Consider the following 18,460-nt stretch of genomic DNA (forward strand, 5'->3'; position numbering starts at 1 on the left):
GATTTCGACTATTTTAAATTTACTCTGTATGGAAACTTATAATTGAATGACAAGTGACAAATATATATACAGAGAACACAAAACTGTACAAACTCTGGCCACTTGGTATATTTCTCCCTTACATCTACTGGCTTTTCCTCTACTCTCTGTAAGATATATGCACTCTATACTTTCTACAGCAAAGGATCAAAAAGTGAAGTTTCTATAACAGCATCACATAGAAAAGAAACGTTAACTAACGCAGTATTTTATCTTTTTTCATTACCCTTCAGCATTATTAGACTCTGAGCACTGACAAGTAACATATATTTAAACCACCACTATGTTTCAGCAAGAGCAAGGGATTCATTGTACACTTCACCTGTGCAGACAAGTAAAAAATCTGTAGTAATAATAGTATGGACCTATGCTTTGATTTATAATACAGGTGAGACAAGAGATATTCTCAGATTTTCAGGACTTTATTTTTTCCTGGAGTTACTGGTCAAGTAGAAAACGCACAAAAATATTATTTGGTTTCATTTCATTAGAGATTTATTGCATCTTATTAACCTCACGGCTAAAGATATTCAAGAAATATTTAAAATGTATTCAAAATGCAAAGCACTCTTTTTCATTGCAAACCTTGCTCCTGGTGAATCTATACTATCAGTTTTTCTAGTTGTGCCATTTTATATTGTGAAAAATAGATACTTAAAGCCTACCTGAGTTTCCAAAAAAGATTTAAAAAACAGCTGTTTGAACCCAATCTAAGCTAAATAATATTCAGTTCTCCATGTATATTTTCCTATGTTTCTACTGCCTTGCTGTTTGCAATCCAGTAACATGTGGGAGGCATGTTCTACCAGTACTGTACTGGCCGGGATGTCCTCTCACACTCTTCCTATGTTGTCTTGTATAGCCCTACTCCAATCTGCTGCGATGCAGTATCTGAATACCCGCCCCTCTATAGCATGTAATAACTAGCAGCGTTCCTATGTTCCTGTACTAGAGACACCAAATGCCTAATGACAAGCAGTGGATTGCAAAACTGCTAAAAGGGAGACCCCTAGTGGCAGCCACCTAAAATTTGATTTTCAATGTTAAAAAATCTTAATGCAAATATATTACAAGATTGACTAATACACACATAGGCTGGTAGATGAGTTTAAGTTGTGTGAAAGGTTAGTGTCAATTTACTTCTTCAAAGGTGCAAAATTAACATGAACATTAGTATGAATTTAGTACCTAGGAAGGTTAAAAGAAGAGAGATAATCTGTGATTTATCCTTAGTTTAAAAATCTTAGACTCTTTATGTTAGAGTGGAGATATACTGAAAACAGCAACACTTGCACCAAAGGACCTGGCATAATAATTTCAACTGGACATAGTGTAAATGTGACTTCTACCAATTAAGGGCTTATTTACACGAGCGTATATCGGTCGGGTTTTCATGCCCGGCCGATATATGCTTCCATCTCTGCCTCTCTCCTCCAGTCTGGCATTTGCAATGGGAGGGGGCAAAGCTAAGCTCCGCTCTGTCCCGCCGACTCTCTTTGCTGGCTATGGACAAAGGGAGGGGGGTGGGAGCTTAGCTCCACCTTGCCACCTCCCATTGCAAACGCCGGAGTGGAGGAAAGAGGTAGTGAGCCAGTGAGGGGGATATAATAGGGAACTGCTTAGATGGAAGCATATCAGAAGGCAGTGAAAACGCCGGCCGATATACGCTCATGTAAATAAGCTCTAAGTGTAATTTGAAGACAATAAGCACCTAAAACCTGATTGATTTATCAAGACCAATTTAACCACTGGTGCAGTTATTCTGGATCACAAAATAAGAATATTTAAAGGCTTATTCACACAAATGCATTTGTGCAGCGTATTGATCTTAATGGGTTAATTCCCATGAGAGTATTTTATGTGCGCATTTCGTTTGCACTAAAAAATACATAGCATATGCTATTTACATGCGGATTGTACACAAACCGAACACATATTAAACTTATTTTACTTGATTGCCCATTAAAATCATTGTTAGAATGCTCGTGATTTTTTTTGCGTATACATGCGTGAAAAATAGAAATACAAATAGGCGCGTGTCAAACACACATAGGCACATGCAAAAACAATGGCATTGCAAAAATACACAGCACAAATGAGCATATACATGCGCTTACGCCCGTGTGAAGCCGGCCTAACCTATTTAATATGATGACCATATGTTGCCAATATATGTGATGAGAAAATATTGACTTCATTGTGCCTAAAAACCCATTAACATCTCAAATACAAGTTGCCCTTTCTAGCAGACAGTTAGTTTTACCACATAGTTCACAGATTAGATTGGCTAGGTTTCAAAATGTATTTCTGTTTTGGCAAAAATAAAGCAAAAAATGAATAACAAAATTAATAAACAACTTTAAAATCTACAACTTTTTCATGCATTTCAAAGCTGCAGTACTTATATAAACAATTAATCATGATTAAATGCAATTTGTCCTATTTAACCATTTCCTGACCGACTCACAGAAATATACAGCAACTAGCAGTGTGCCGCTTGTAGAGCTGCTGTATATTCATGGCCCTCCTTTCTTTAGCCATAGCTGACTTCCAGCTTTAGGAAAGTAGTAGCTATGACTATAACTAACACTCTCTGGTATTGATGCCAATATCAGGACTTGATTGGCTACTTACTGCTGATTTCTCCTATGTTGCAGGAACCCACTGATCGCTGCATTCTTGCAGCATGGAAAAAGTCTGATCTAAATGTGGGTGGTTGCTAAGGAATCCATGTACTATTAGAAATGACATAACAGAGGTTCCCTCTGCATACTGGGGCTTGCAGACATGCAGAGAAGGTGTGATATGCATCCTCACTGCATTTCTGTAATTACAGCTCTGCGCACCCCCTTACTATTAGGAGCAGCTCAGCCACTACACTCCATCCTTTCCGGCTGTAAACTTAACTGAGTGGAGTGGAAAGTAGGAATACAGACTTTGTCAGTGCTGGATGGAAGCCCCGCTCCCCTGCCTGTGACAAGGGAGGACAAAAGAATTAGACAAGCACTGGGTTTAGTAGGTACCTCAGGAAACAGATAAAGGAGACAATGCTGCATCACAGCAGGAGAGAAGTGTAGAGGTTGTGACAGAGACTGCAGCACCTTGTAGTGTAGTGATGCAGCAGCAGTACAAGAAATAAGTGGCAGAGGCTGTTGCCATTTAGAAGAATGGTGTTGATGGAGCAGCCAGGTGATCACTAAAAGGGCCCTGATGACTGGGGTCACAAATGGAGCCCAAGAAGGAGCAGAGGCACTGCAGTTCCATCCTGGAGGAGACTGTAACAAGAAACAGTGCATGCAGTTAAGGTCGTACCTCATATCAACAAGTTGTAAGTTGAACTCCAAAGTTAGGTGTGCACACCGAATGGGATTGTGTTTAGTTGTTCACAGACCTGTGGTAGAGATTATAGCAAAAGTAAAGAGACTGTGATATTTAAAGAGACCTCCTGTCATATGGGACTGACTGATAGAACCAGGGTACAAGCCCAGTGTTATTTTCGAGCTATGGTTTTTAACCTATTATAGTCAGTGATGTAATATATAGAGAGAGTATAGGGATGGCTGATTAATGACTTTTATATTAATGATGTGTGATGTAACATTGCAGCAAGACCCGAGAATAAAAGAGAGAGAGAGAGAGAGTAGTATCGCATGTGGGACCACGATCATGTTAGTAGTGTAATCTATGATGTCATGCATTGTGATATAAGGATCTGACCCCCTAAAGGGCATAAGAGATTGAGTGAGGTCAGTGTTGGGTACAGGTTCACAAGGCCTAAGATTTCTGTTGGATAGCTATGGATCTTTACTTAAGAACTTGGAAGTTTTGGGTTGATATAAGAGACACAAGCACCTCCAGAATCCTCACTTCTTGACCTCTTATTTACAAGCCAGTCTTACTCTGTAACGTCTGTGTTTAACTCACCTTTTACATTAGCATACTGTACCTTTTAAATAAGTCACATCATACCACAGTTCCCTCTTTAGCTTTTTATTTATTAATCAGTTGTTCACTGAAAATAGAATCTAAGTGACTTTCTTCACCTTTGTTCATTGTCATTTACTTGATGCTACTTTCATACTTTGTATTACAAGGCCAATGTGTGGGGAAAACTTTGCTTCATATCATGACAATACCATTTCACTTTGTTTTTCTTTTTTCTATTCTCATGATTCGTTCTAACAAAAGATTTGTGAAACTAAGTAACACTTCTAAAATGGAAAAAATATCAGTAGCCTTTGAAGGAAAGTAGGCCTGACCTAATCCTCAGAAAATTATTCTGACACTCATAATGATCCACCCTAAGCATATTCATATTCATGATTAAATCAATTTCTCATGTGTTCCAAATGAGTGGGGGAGCTGAGGACCTCCTACTGATACATAGTTTATGGTTATGGAAACTTACACTTTCATATGACATTGCTAATTAAAAGCAGGAACAGACTATGAACTAGCAAAGTGCTGTAGCTGAAGCCAAAGAGCAGAGGGAAGCAGTAGACTCTAGAGATGAGCGAACGTGTTCTTAACGAACACTTACGCTCCCGGACACCGGCTTTGCCGAGGACTTCAGTGTCCGCGCGTAAAGCTTCGGGGGGCGCCGGGGGTGGGGAGAGGCGCGGCGGCGCGGGCGGCAGCAGCGGGGAACAGGGGGGAGCCCTCTCTCTCTCCCTCTCCCCCCCACTCCCTGCCGCACCCCCCCGCGCTGCCACGGCGACCCCCGAACTTTTTTCGCCCGAGCACGGAATTGCTCGCAAAGTTCGGTGTTCGGGCGAAAAGGGGCGGAGCCGATCACGTTCGCTCATCTCTAGTAGACTCCCTTCTGTACTACACAAATGACACTGCAGCCAATTTAATTAATATCTCACATGAAATGATAGTAACTTGTTGGATGCAGAGATAATATAACTTTTAGCCTGGGAGCCCATAATCTTAATTTGCCCCTTTGCTCTTTCATTGATGTCAATGTTATATCAAATTTTAACAAATCAAATTCCATAACTGATCTGAAGATCAATGGAGTCATAGTGAGTCAAAAACAAGAATTATTTACATTCTAAAGCCTTCAACATCAGTAAAGTTCATGTTTTCTCTCAATACAGTTAGGTCATTCACCTGCCCTGTGGTATATATCAGTTTTTTTGGAAGTATAGTACTGTAATTTGAAATTTTCATAACAGTCTTAATTTTTCTCAACGGGTAATATTTCGAGACTATTATTATATAAAAGCCTTTTGCCAATTATTGGGCCTAGAACACTCACTTCACTTTTGAAGCATCAAAGTGTGTTAAAAAAATACAGATAGTTGTTGTGCTGAAAGAGAGTCTTTAAAAAATACTGCATAATGCAACCTCTATAAGTCAACTGAGGGCTCAGTCACATGAGCGCATTGGCACCCGTACACCAGAGCCGATGCGCCCGTGTGACTGACAGTTAGAAGACAGCCGTACCTGAAGACGGACGTCTCTCTCCAGCACTGATGAAAGAACACATGACCGGCAATGAAGCTGATCACATGTTCATCCTCCTGGCGCTGCAGAGAGACGTCCGTCTTCAGGTACGGACGTCTGCTGGCTGCAGTAACATGGGCGCATGACTGAGACCTGAGTCTGTTAAATTTAGTAAGGTATAAAAACTAGTGGACTGGTCAATACAGCCAATTTGATGTTAACCGTAGACTATATTCTAATGGATTTGATACTTTTAAAAGCTAAAAATTGGATATTCCCGTATGAGAAAAAATATATGGATTAAAACTCCTGGTTGGATGATATGACACTTGTTCGAAAAAGTACTGTTCCCTCAATAAACATAATTTGCCCTGTGTGCTCAAGTTATTTTGAGTGTTCAAGAGTGGACAACGTTTAGCTGTTTTTATTACATATACAGTTTCGATTTTGGGCTATTGTGATCTATTAACAAAATATTTACATTATTTGTAACGAATTCCACTTACTTTTACTTATTTTTTAAACACATGTTCTTGGAAAGTAGTAAGAAACATGTTTTTTTAATACTAGTCAATTTTTGGGAAATCATAGATATTTACCCTAAAATAAACTTTTTATTTGTGTTTGAAGTCATTTTCTGCTTATTTTATTATATTGTTTGCCGATTTTAAGCTAAATTAGATAGGACAATTGCTGTGACAATAATAGGAGGGGCAGATCTTTTTTGAGGGAGTGTAATATCTATTTTTTATATAACTTTGTTTTTTTTTTCACTTTTATATTTCTACAGAGGGTCTATGTTTTTCACTATACTTCTTTGAAACTGGATCTGTACAGCAGCCCCAGTTACAGAAGAAACCAGCCCTGCTACAGTGATTATCATCACTGTTTGGGCTGTGCTGGGTCTAGCTAGACCCAGCAGCAGTCTCTTCCTACCGGCAATCCGGCGATCAGGTCATAAATCGCTTGACCACTGGGACTGATAGAGGCAGCATCTCTATTACTTCATTTCAGGTTCCATATAAATGTGACAGAAAAGAAGTCATAGCATGTTCCATTAGTTGATGTACTACATAGATTTTCTTCTATAGGAGAATACTATACCCTGATGTGGAGCACTGTATCATCGTACAATGCTCCATATTGCGGTACAGCATTGTCCTGATGATAAAGCATTGTGTGAAGTCCATAAAATATGGTGACTTAACAATTTTAAGTAATCAATCACAGGGTGTTATTCTTGAGAATTCATGAAAATAAAAATATGTTCACCTTTGCTGCTGAAATCAACCTTAAGGCATTTGAAAATCCAAATATGCAGATTATTTTTCTTGTATCTAGACAAAATTATTTCAAAAAGTCACTTTTCCTGTGAAATACTCTTCTGTTACCCTTCTCCTTAATGTGTTAGAGGTAAAAAAGACTGGCTTAATTTATCTCACTTCAGTATAACTAAACAAAATTGGACCAAACAAAGTAGTTATCCGAGATTTATAGATAATTTAATTAATACTTGTTGCTGGGGATTGGCACATGGACATGGTCATTGATTAAATCCTACTGAATTTTATAAGATTTTGTCCCAGATAATTAAAAATAGAGTGCACACGAGCAGAACCATTTCTTATAGCAAATAAATTACTTTGAGTGGAATTAAAATCTGCTAATTGAAAATGATATTATAAATCTGTTTATTCAAAATACTGAAAGCAGCAGTTTATATTAGACACAATGGTTATTGAATCCAAAGAGCAGGCTCCCTAGAAAGATTCTGATTAAGGTCATATATTTAAATCTTTCTAACTGAAAGCACCATTTAATCCACGCTAATATTGGCCAGCGTTTTATAGGTGACCTTGGAGAATAAGTGGCACTTTTTCAAATGATATTGCCATTTTAAATTTAAATTAAGTACTTTTGCTATAGCAGTTTTCCCCTAAGGTAGCCTTACTGTTCCTTTCTCTTGAAACCTGTAGATAGTCATAATCATTCAAACACAAGGTGAAAAAGCTCTTCTGTATTACTGCTATGTATAGCATCTCATTAAAGGTTTGTGAGAAAAAGACATTTTTTAATTATTTAGCTAATTTTTGTTCTTTGCTGTGTAACTTTTACTGCATGATTTTTTTTTCAAGCCTTTAACCCCTTCATGACATGGCCTATTTTGGGCTTAAGGACGCAACAATTTTTGGCGGATTTTCTTCTCCGTTTATCAAAAGTCATAACTTTTTTATTTTTCCGTCGACGCGGCCGTATGAGGGCTTGTTTTTTGCGTGGCGAACTGTAGTTTTTATCGGTGCCACTTTTGGGTACATAGACTATATTGTAAAACTTTTTTTTTTTTTTAATGATAGCAGGGAGAGAAAACGCATCAATTCTGCCATAGATTTTTTTTTACTTTTTTTAACAGCGGTACTCATGCAGCATAAATGAGACATTCCATTTTTTCTGCGGACCGGTACGGTTACAACGATACCAAAATTCTTACCTTTTTTTTAGGTTTTCCCACTTTTCTGCAATAAAAACCCTTTTTCTGGGTAATCTTTTTTTTTTCTAAATTGCTGCATTCAAAGTCCTGTAACTTTTTTATTTTTTGATGTACAGAGCTCTATGAGGGCTTATTTTTTGCGAGACGAGCTGTAGATTTTATTGGTACCATTTTGGGGTTCATACGGCTTTTTTGATCACTTATTGCGTTTTTAGTGAGGCAAAATGCTAAAAATTATTTAGCGTTTTTTTTTTGCGTTTTTTTCCGTCAAAAGCATGTGCAACTTATTGTACGCGTCATTACGGACGTGACAATACCAAATATGTGGGATTTTATTTTTTTTTACCTTTTTTTTATGCTAATCTGAGAAAAAGCATTAAAAAATGTTTTTTTTTACTCTTTTTTTTATATTTTTTAAAATTCTTTTTTTAATCTTTGTTTTCTTTACACTGTTTGTGTCCCTCTGAGGGACTTTAACCACTGCCCTGATGATCGCTGGTATAAGGCATGGCAGAGCTACTGCTCTGCCATGCCTTATCGCTTGTACAGCGATTATAGGCATAGGCAATACAGGACGCCAGTGTCTGGCGTCCTGTTGCCATGGTGACAGGCCGGGCTCTCGCGATGACATCGCGAGTTCCGGCCGGAGACACAGAGGGAGCCGCGCTCCCTCTGTGAACTTTTTCCCTGCCGCGATCTACTTAGATCGCGGCAGGGAACTGGTTAACAGCGGGGGGAGCATCTCCGATGTCCCCCCGCTGTTGCAGCAGGACGCCGGCTGTGAGTGACAGCCGGCTCCCGCTGCGGGATAGCGCGGGATCTTATGTGATCCCGCGCTATCTCCAGGACGTAAGTTTACGCCCTGTTGCGGGAAGTACCAGGCTGCCAGGACGTAAACTTACGCCCTGCAGCGGGAAGGGGTTAAATCAATCAAAATCCTTGAACACTGCCATTTTTATTGGAGTAAAACAGGAATTTGTGAGAATATAGTGGTTTTTTTTACATTGGCTGATAAGTAGGCCAGGGTGTTCCTTTGAATGCATGTTCGCCTAACAATTGAGACCTGTAAAAGAGCCAACAATCAGCCAGCGATCAAGCAAATGCTCATTTATCGGCTGATCACTCCATTTCAGTGAGCAGATCAACAGTATGTCTCCCTATATGAACTTTAAAGAAAAAATAGAATAAATGAGAACTGATCAACATGTGTGTCAGTAGGCACCTGTTTTATTGGGCTGAGAACTTGACTTGGCTGGAAGGATAATATCGAAATGCTATTGTCAGGATATTTATCTCACAGGAATTATCTTACCACATCCCACACAACTACCAATCCCAATGGGAAGAGATTAAATCCTTGTGTCATGCAGCAGGGCATTTAAAAGGTGCTGTCCAGAAGCACATTTTAAATGTCCTGTTGTAAATTAATGTTAGTCCCCACGGGGATTAAGGGAACCCTCGGTGAGTCCCCTCATCACTGTGGGGACTAACAGGAGTTTACAGCAGGACATTTAAAATGTGCTTCTGCGTAGCATGTTTTAAATGTCCGCCTGTAAGCACCGGGGAATCTATTTTCTGTACAGGAGTTTCCATAAACTCCTGCTCCCATTGGAATCAATGGGAATTCCTGCGCAGAGCACTAAAGATAGGTCAGATCCTATGTTTGTTAGGTGTGCGCCATTTCGCACACCTAAATTCTCTCATGTGAACACTTCTATAGGAAACCATTGGTTCTTTTAGAAGCATTCTTTTACGCGCACGAAAAAAAGCGCTCATCTGAGTGAGCCCTAACAGTAAGAACAAAACCTGCATTCTTAATGAATATCACCATAAAAATCATGTTGCCACCACAACAAATAATAAAGATTATATAGTAAGCGTTATTTTTGAGCTTTTATGAGTCATTTTACATAGGTCAAAATTCAGCCTATTGTAATGATGTATGATTGGCAAAACATGTAAATGGGTGTTCATTTATAGCTGTTCACACATACCGTTTACACAGGGAGATATGCAGCTGATAAATATGCTTGCGTAAAATACACAATCATTCAGTGAGTATCTTCTCATTAGGGCCCCTTTACACGCAATGATTATCACTCAAAATTCATTCAAATGGATGAAAGTGAGTGATAATCATTATATATAAACACAGGCAGTCATGCACTACTCGTTCACTTAACGTTTATCGCTGGTTTTTAGCTGGCATAAAAATAGTCGCTAGGCTGTTCAAAATTTGTTCTGTTTGAATGAAATTTGTTCAGTCTTTTGAGTGGCTTGACAACTTGAGGGGAGATGTTTTTGTTTGCCTTGCATACACAATGAGTACTTGTTTACTCATGCCAGGAGAAGACAATGGATTGCTTCACACTAATTAAAATCCTGCTGGCCAGATAATCTCTCATAAACAAATACCCCCCCTGAGCAAACAACTTAAACAGTGTTTACTTTAGCTAGGGAGGGAAATAGAGATGATTATAGACAATTATCTGCACATTTTAATACTACACATTTTATGCAAAGAAATCATCAATTCCTTCAGTCATTTACCCACTGCAGCGTTAATTGTGCATGTAAATGGGCCTTTAGTCAGTTGATTGTGAGCACATTTATATGGTGCTATGATTGGGCAAGTAGACGTTTAGACATTCATTATTGCCCAGTAATCTGGCCATGTAAAATGTCCTTAAGTAATTCAATAAATTTTAATTCACAGGACAAAGAACATTCTTTGACAGGCCAGTCACTCTCCAGTGATAAAAAGATGTCTCATTGCTTAAACAAATAACAGTACAAAATAGTATCGCCAGGGGTACAGAAGGATATTTTGGGAAAAAAGTGGATCCCATTTTGAACTGTGCAAGCACTGTACTCTCAATTCTTGGTGCTGTGATAAACAATAGCAGCTCTCCTAATTTGCATGCCATGGATATATCTTGCTGTCAGGGTGAAGTCACACGAACGTATATCGGCTCGGTTTTCACGCCGAGCCGATATACGTTGTCCTAGTGTGCAGAGGGGGGAGGATGGAAGAGCCAGGAGCAGGAACTGAGCTCCCACCCCCTTCTCTGCCTCCTCTCCGCCCCTCTGCACTATTTGCAATGGGGAGAGGTGGGACGGGGCGGGGCTAATTCACGGAACTTAGCCCCGCCCCCGTCCCGCCTCTTCCCATTACAAATAGTGCAGAGAGGCGGAGAGGGGGGGCGGGAGCTCAGTTCCTGCACTTGGCTCTTCTTTCCTTCCCCCCCTGCACACGAGGACAATGTATATTGGCTCGGCGTGAAAACCAAGCCGATATACGTTCGTGTGACTTCACCCTTATACTGTTTTTTTAATATGTTATTGATATACTGTTTGCTTATCTTCTATGTAACTCTTCCCAGCTTTTGATTTTGTTTAGTATGTATCTTTTGATTATATATTTTAATATGGTGTATGTTTTTATCTATGTGTATCTATTTGTAAGTTTTAGTCTTTATCACTTTAAGTAAACTATTAATTTAGCCATTGTGTTTGAACCTCTTTATTCTCACATCTGTAAATCCACTGTAAAAGAGCTGTTAAACTAATGCATGTGAAAACTAGCTTAATGGTGTCTGGTCTGATTTAATACCCACTCTGAGACAAAAGACAAACTACCCTGGACCTTAACCAGTTAAGTAGGTTTGTAGGGCTAATTTCTGTTTCTACCTAAAAACTTTGATTCACTACAGAAATAATATACCCTCCTTGGAAGAGCAAAGAGTTATACTAGATTTTAATCATCAACTCCAAAAGAACTTAGAACATAGCCAAACTCTAATGTATCTAATGTAATTTGTGGGCTAATTTCTGTTCCTACTTAAATGACATTAATTGACTACAGAAATAATATACTTTCTGTGGAAGAGCAACAGTCATAATAGATGTTAATCAGCAACTCCAAAAGAACTAAGAACATGGCCAATGTCTAATGTACCTAAAATTCAGCTTGATATTTATATCTCCTGTTGCCAAGATAATACAGTGATTAAAATAAAGTCTAACCAATGAAATATTAAAGTATTCTTTCAAGGTACTTCTCATTGGTGAAAGTCTATGCACTATTACTCCCACCTACTGTGTCATTAGAATGAAGAGGTTATAGTGCCACATCTCTTTGGCTCCCATTTAATTCTCTCTTGGCAGGACTCAGCAGAGATTAAGAGGGGTCATTTTAATGGTCTATAGCAATGAAATCTATTAACATGTCATTATGACATTACAGACTGGAGGTATGAATGAACACAAATAAGAAAAACACAAGTTCAAAAGATTCAGTGTTAAATGTGTAAAATACAAAACCATCAAATCAGAATCTATCTCTAGATCAGTTATTGACTCTTTCACCATTTACTGTCTGTTTCTCACCATGTGTTCTAATGTCTCGTGAATGACAGTTTTTAGTAAGATGCTGAGCTCTGTCAGTATTTTGAGTGTTATTGTAGGGTTATACGTTAATGTTTTCTTAGAATTATGTTAAAATGACTTCATAAGTCTTCTTTCTGAGCCCTTATACAAATTAAGTTATGGAAAAACAATTATTAACACAAGTTTGAATCACTGTTATATTTTGTCAATACAGTGATCCAAGTAATTTCATAGATTCTACTTCACAAACACCAACTACTGTAGTTATTCATTCTTGAAATTGAAAACTTAAAACTAATTCAGTAGTTCAATGAATAGGACAAAGTGAGTCCGTATTTGAAGTGTGGCTCACGAAGGATGTACACAAATCTGCAAACAATGGAACGGGCAAGAATAAATGTTCACACAGTGAGGGTCGAATTAAAGAAAAAGAATCACATACACAAAATCAATGATGTATATGTACTGTATACAGGAGTAAAGCAACATCAAATAGGAAATTACAAATTATAGATTGAATAGGTTAGTCCATTTTACACAGGACTGCAAGAAAACACACTGCATGTGTAACTCGAAGACACATAGCAAAGCAGAATCCCAAAGACTTAAATAACAAATTCAATTGTGCCTTACAAACTCTAGAGATACAAAATCCACACTTGTAAGAGACTGAGGCGCTATATAAGTACTGTTAAAAAGCCCATTGCAAGACAAGTTTAGGACAAAACCTCTAAATCCAACCACACACAATGCACACAGGGACAAATAGAGAAGAAATGACTAACAATGAGCCTCTGGCCCAGAAATGTATCATGTCTTGGAACCCACTCGTTAAGTAACAGTCACTTTCCCTTTAAAGCTAGATTTACTATTACTTGGCTATACCTAGGTATTTTGAAAATGCGACACAATCTCCAGTGCAAAAGAGAGAAAAGAATGAAAGGAGCAGGTCAAAACAAAAATGAGTGAAAAGTTAAAAAAAAAAGGTAGCAAAAGACGCACATTAATCAATTGTAATTTTGGTAACTGAAACATATAGAGAATGCTTATTCATCAGAAAACATTTTATACTACCATGAATAAAAATATTATGTATTTCAGTGATTAAAAGTGCCTTTTTGGGACTTAGCCGACAGACAATGGTTAAGAAAACAAAAATGTCTTCTAAAAGCATGTTATCTGCAAGGGGAACCAAAGTGCTCATGATTACATGAGTAAAAAAAACAGGATATATAATTTTTTAGGGTATTCTTCTTTACATGTGTGCAGCCCAGTAGCTAACAATGATTAAGAACTCAAATACGGATTGAAATGCATAAGTCTGGTCATCTTTTGGATGTGCCCTTCATGCTTTTAATGGAGTGATAAATTTAATATTTTTAACTTTATTTGTGGCTGCCAGAGAATTTCAAGTACTTTTCCTATTGCACAACTGAAAAATTACTTGGTTGCAATTGTGGGCTTTCCCTTTTAAAGTGAATCTGTCAGATGTCCTGTGCTACACCTGACCTTGAGGTTACATCAATTATTTGCTTAACTGTTTCATGTTTAAAGGGAATCTGTCAGTGGATTCATACTGCCCTCACCATGGGCAGCCTGAAATAGTGACAGGCTTTCTCATTACAAAGAACTATGCTTCAACTCTGAAATGCTGTGATACTTTTCAGAAAAAAAGCATAGTTTTAATAAGAGTTGGTCATGGCAAGAAGTGTCCAGTGAGTCTCTGTCCTTTAGCTTCTCCCTGCCTGGCTTAGCTTGATTGATGTAAATAGGGAGAGATCTGTCAATCAAGCAAACTCGGGCACAGTTCTTTGAATAAGAGATCGTATCTGTATTTCATGCTGCCTGTGGTTAGGGCAGCATGAATCTACTGACAGGTTCCTGTTAAATGTTGCCAGGACTGAAGTCTGTAAATAGTGCATCCCTTGCATAGACTGAGTGACTGTAAGTTTTACTGTGGAAATCAGCGGGACTTGCAGGTTCCAAGACGGCATTTCAACATCAAGCAATAGAAAATTATAAATCCCTGTGTTCAACATCTCTCTCTGTATTGCGTTGCATAGGAGCAATAGTGGATCAACTATAAAGACATTTCTGTTTCTAATATACAAGCACTACAAATAACAATGTCAAAACACAAGAGGTCTTTCTTTTTTTCATATACCACTTTTGAACACAAATCTATCAACTATTTCCTCACTTGCAGTATTTACTGGAGATGAGCGAGCACACTCGGTAAGGTCAGTTACTCGAGGGAGCCTTGCTCATCTCAAGTAACTGCCTTCTCCTACAAGCATGCAAGGGGGATGGCGGGGGACAGAGAAAGATCTCTCACTCTCCCTGCCGCTCAGAGAAGGCAGTTACTCGAGATGAGCGAGGCTCGCTCAAGTAACTGACCTTACCAAGTGTGCTCGCTCATCTCTATTTACCTAAGTACATACTTAACTGCACCATGTGACTAAAAAAGTGGGTAAATACTCAGTTACCATAAATCACAGAAAATCATTGTAATTCAATCCTGACAAATGCATTTTTGCTTGACCTCAGGGAATATAAAAGAATCTAAAATATTTACAAATATGCATTGCCAATTCCCAAGATATTATAGATATGATTAATGTTACCATATTACTATATTTAATATAGAACACTTTCTATTCTGTGACATCTATTTAAGCTCACGCTAATAAGAATATATTTACTGGTTGACACATTTTAAAAACAGCATATATAAGATAAAGATTTCTCGTTTGATGGTTTTTTTTGAAACAGGGATAAGGGAAGACAAATCATCCTATGCGGTTCTGCCTCAATATCTACCTTTATATGTTTTTTATCTATAGGTCAGAAATCTGTAGTTCCAGAGAACAATTTCCAAATTGACTAAAGAAGTTGGATAAGAAAGGCTCAAAGACCCTGTAAAATAGGAGAAGAATGATATGCAAACACACTTATTTCTTTTAGCATCTTTTCAGCTTCAGCATTGATATTGCTAAAATAATGTTAAAATTCTGTAATTTTATGGTTGTTTTTTGCTCAGTAAGGAGTAAGAAAATCTAATAAACCTAATTATGAATCAGTAATAAGTGGTGTAGAGTTACGTACATGCAAAACAAATTGACCATTGTTTTTTTTTAGCAATTTATGGCTTAAGTTACTACATTCATGATAAAGTAAGTGGAGTCTCGAGTAAAATTGTATGTCTTTATTCAGTTACGCATTTAAATGCTCATGTTGTAGCATAGCTGATACTATACAGACACTTGATTTTAATGCATATTTTAATAAAAACATAAGTTTTTACTCAAGACTGTTCTGGAAGTCCATTCTTTCCTGTTCAGGGTATTGATTTAAGAATGTAAATAGGTAAAGGGGAAGTTGCAGTGTTAATGGTATTAGTGGTATTATTGTCAGCTGCAATTAAAAAAGTTTGTCACTGTTTTAGCCAGTAGAGCAAAATGTGATTGTTCACAGTAATCTATTTCATTAAGCCTGAAGAAGGACCCCAAGTAGGTTCAAAAGCAGACTATAACATCATATATTTTTGTTAGCCATTAAAAGGTATCATATTTACAAGATTACTTGGGGAAGGGACTTGTTATTTGTATAGCGCCAACTTATTCCACAGCACTTACAGGTCATTTGTTTATTACCCCCAGCAAGATGGGTACTGATTTTATCGACATTGGAAGAATGGAAGGCTGGGTCAACCTTGAACCAGCTACCTGTACCACGCAGGGATTGAACCTGCAACTTCAGGTCATGAGTGAGAATTTAGGACTGCATTCTGCTGCCTTAATACTTTGCATCACACGAGTGTACTGAGAACAATCCCATATTGTCTCATGCCTAACATTATGAGTGTGAAGTAAAATGGAGTGATATAGAGGGCCAAGTTTACGAGGTCAACATGTCAATCTGTGATACACATTTTCACTGACATTTGAATATATGATGCACAGATCCCCCATTCACCAACCCCAAAAAGAAAACATTGTAAAATGCAACTAATTTTAAGGATTAAACTGGGTGTTTTCTGTTTTCCCCTCTATTCTATTTATGTCTCAAATTATACAGATTTTCTTATTTCTACAATTTGGGTGTCAACAGTTCAATAAAGCATTCATAAAATAAATATCTCACATGCTTCATATTTCTCATCAGTAGTTGCAATGAGATTTTTATTGACTTTTCTAAAGGCTTCAGTGCATCATATTTTAACATTTGTGTTTGCATGTGAAAATAGCCCATGCAATATTTATTAAGAAGACTAAAGATTTATAAGGTTACAGGTAATAGCATAAAATGTCTAAAATATAAACTAGAAGCATACAGAACTTTGAAGGTTTTGTTTAGTAGTATCTTATCTGTTACATCGCTGAAATATGGTTTCATGCTTTGCCTTTTCAACCTATAGTACATTAACATTTATTTTACTCATTGATATAGAACACACATAATCTGCATTGCTGTAAAGCAATCATATGTGCCATTCATGATTACCTGTCAGCAAGACAGACTTTAGTGAAGGGAAAATGTAAAGTTTTTTTCTCTCTCAATCAGTCTGTTTATCCATTTATTGTATATTTCTAAAGATCCCGAGTTTTATTTATTTAGATTTTATTTCTGATTTATTACTATTTTTCATAATGTGCTTTAAGTACAATAGATAAAGGCAGAGCGCACAGTAGAATTCCCATTCCTAAATATAATTATTCTAATTGTCTGTTTTCTAATATACTTCTAATATTAATATTTCCCTGTTTTCCACATCACTGTTTTCTGTCATTTTTATTATTTACTTTTTTCTATTACGATCATACAGGTGCAAGATTCATTGAAAAAAAAGCTCTGATAATGAGATTACCTGTAAGGGTGGTTTCACACGGCCTCGAATTAGCCGGAAGGATGCACCCAAATTAGTGGCTTATTCTGCCACTGTGGAATTCCACACCAAAATCCGCAGGTCTAACTGTAGATTTAAGCTATTTTCAATTCTGCATCAAAATCTGCAGATAGCTCGTGGATTTTGGTGTGGAATTTACTGTTTTGCAGTGTGTCCTGCGTTTAAATCTGCCCTGTGTGAAAACACCCTAATGAGTCAAGAACCTTTGCGATCATCACGTGATCAGGAGAAATTCTTATCTGCCAAAGTAAACTGAAATATGCCATATAATGACAGCACACAGATATTTGACAGCTGCAAGGAATTGATACAGAAAGTGTATTGGAAAACGGTATAACTTTTCATTATACGGTGAATTTGCTGAAACCATAACACCCTTTTAAAGATTGATTTATGTATCAAAATGACTTGTAAAAGAAAAACTAATTAACCTTTAAAGAATATTGAAAAACACAGTGCTAAAGAGTTGTAAAATTATCTACCCTTCAGCTACTTCTGAAGTTCAAGGAGTTAAAGGCAACATAAATAATTCAAATAGGATGATAATAATCCAAGTGCTTCAATTTATGATGCCAGTGTATTTGCTAAGCAAGATATCATCAGTTATTTATTGAAATCCTTGATGTCATTGTTTTGCTGGAGGTATAGTATATCATCAACACACAATGTGAAAATAAATTTTGCTCACAATGTGCTCTTCTGTGACAGTGGCTTATTTAGTTGTGTCAAGTCTGGTCCAAGAGCATTACAATGGTCAGTTGTGTGGGAACTTAATGTTTACAAATGTAGTACATCTACCCCAGTGTAGGATTTCTTAATAACAGGTCCTTGTTATATTTGTGTCATGAAATTTCAAGCGACGTCTAGAAATAGGCATGGTCGGGTGAGACATCACAACATTAGCACTGGACCACGTAATGCATCTGAAAGTGCAGAATCATTGTGTTTGTCATGGTGTGGGAAAAACATGCATAGTTGTTTGATATGCTGGCTAGACTGTCTGTTATTCCAGCCAACTTGTCAGGTGTTTCAGTGAGGGGTTTATAAACCAACCCTGAGATTAGACAAGTCCTGGTTATACTCAATGTACACTGGTTAGTGCATTGTGCTGAGAGTTAGGTGTACTCTGTGTCACTAGTTCTTGGACTCCGCTGTGTTTGGGGCATGGTGTGTCTTTAGTTTTGTAC

General features: G+C 37.6%; 1 protein-coding gene and 1 long non-coding RNA gene across 2 annotated transcripts in view; one reads left to right on the top strand and one right to left on the bottom strand.

Annotated features, from left to right (window-relative positions):
- The window catches only part of LOC136572977 (uncharacterized), a 220,993-nt gene extending 205,687 nt beyond the window's left edge, over window positions 1-15,306 (top strand). The window contains exon 3 of the long non-coding RNA XR_010785834.1: window positions 15,211-15,306. This is a non-coding gene — a long non-coding RNA (uncharacterized lncRNA). The remainder of the gene's footprint in view (window positions 1-15,210) is intronic.
- Window positions 1-18,460, bottom strand: part of CCSER1 (coiled-coil serine rich protein 1) — an 803,172-nt gene that overhangs the window by 52,470 nt on the left and 732,242 nt on the right. The gene's annotated exons all lie outside the window — the stretch shown is intronic.

This window comes from Eleutherodactylus coqui, chromosome 7, assembly GCF_035609145.1.
Source record: "Eleutherodactylus coqui strain aEleCoq1 chromosome 7, aEleCoq1.hap1, whole genome shotgun sequence".
NCBI classification, from domain to species: domain Eukaryota; kingdom Metazoa; phylum Chordata; class Amphibia; order Anura; family Eleutherodactylidae; genus Eleutherodactylus; species Eleutherodactylus coqui.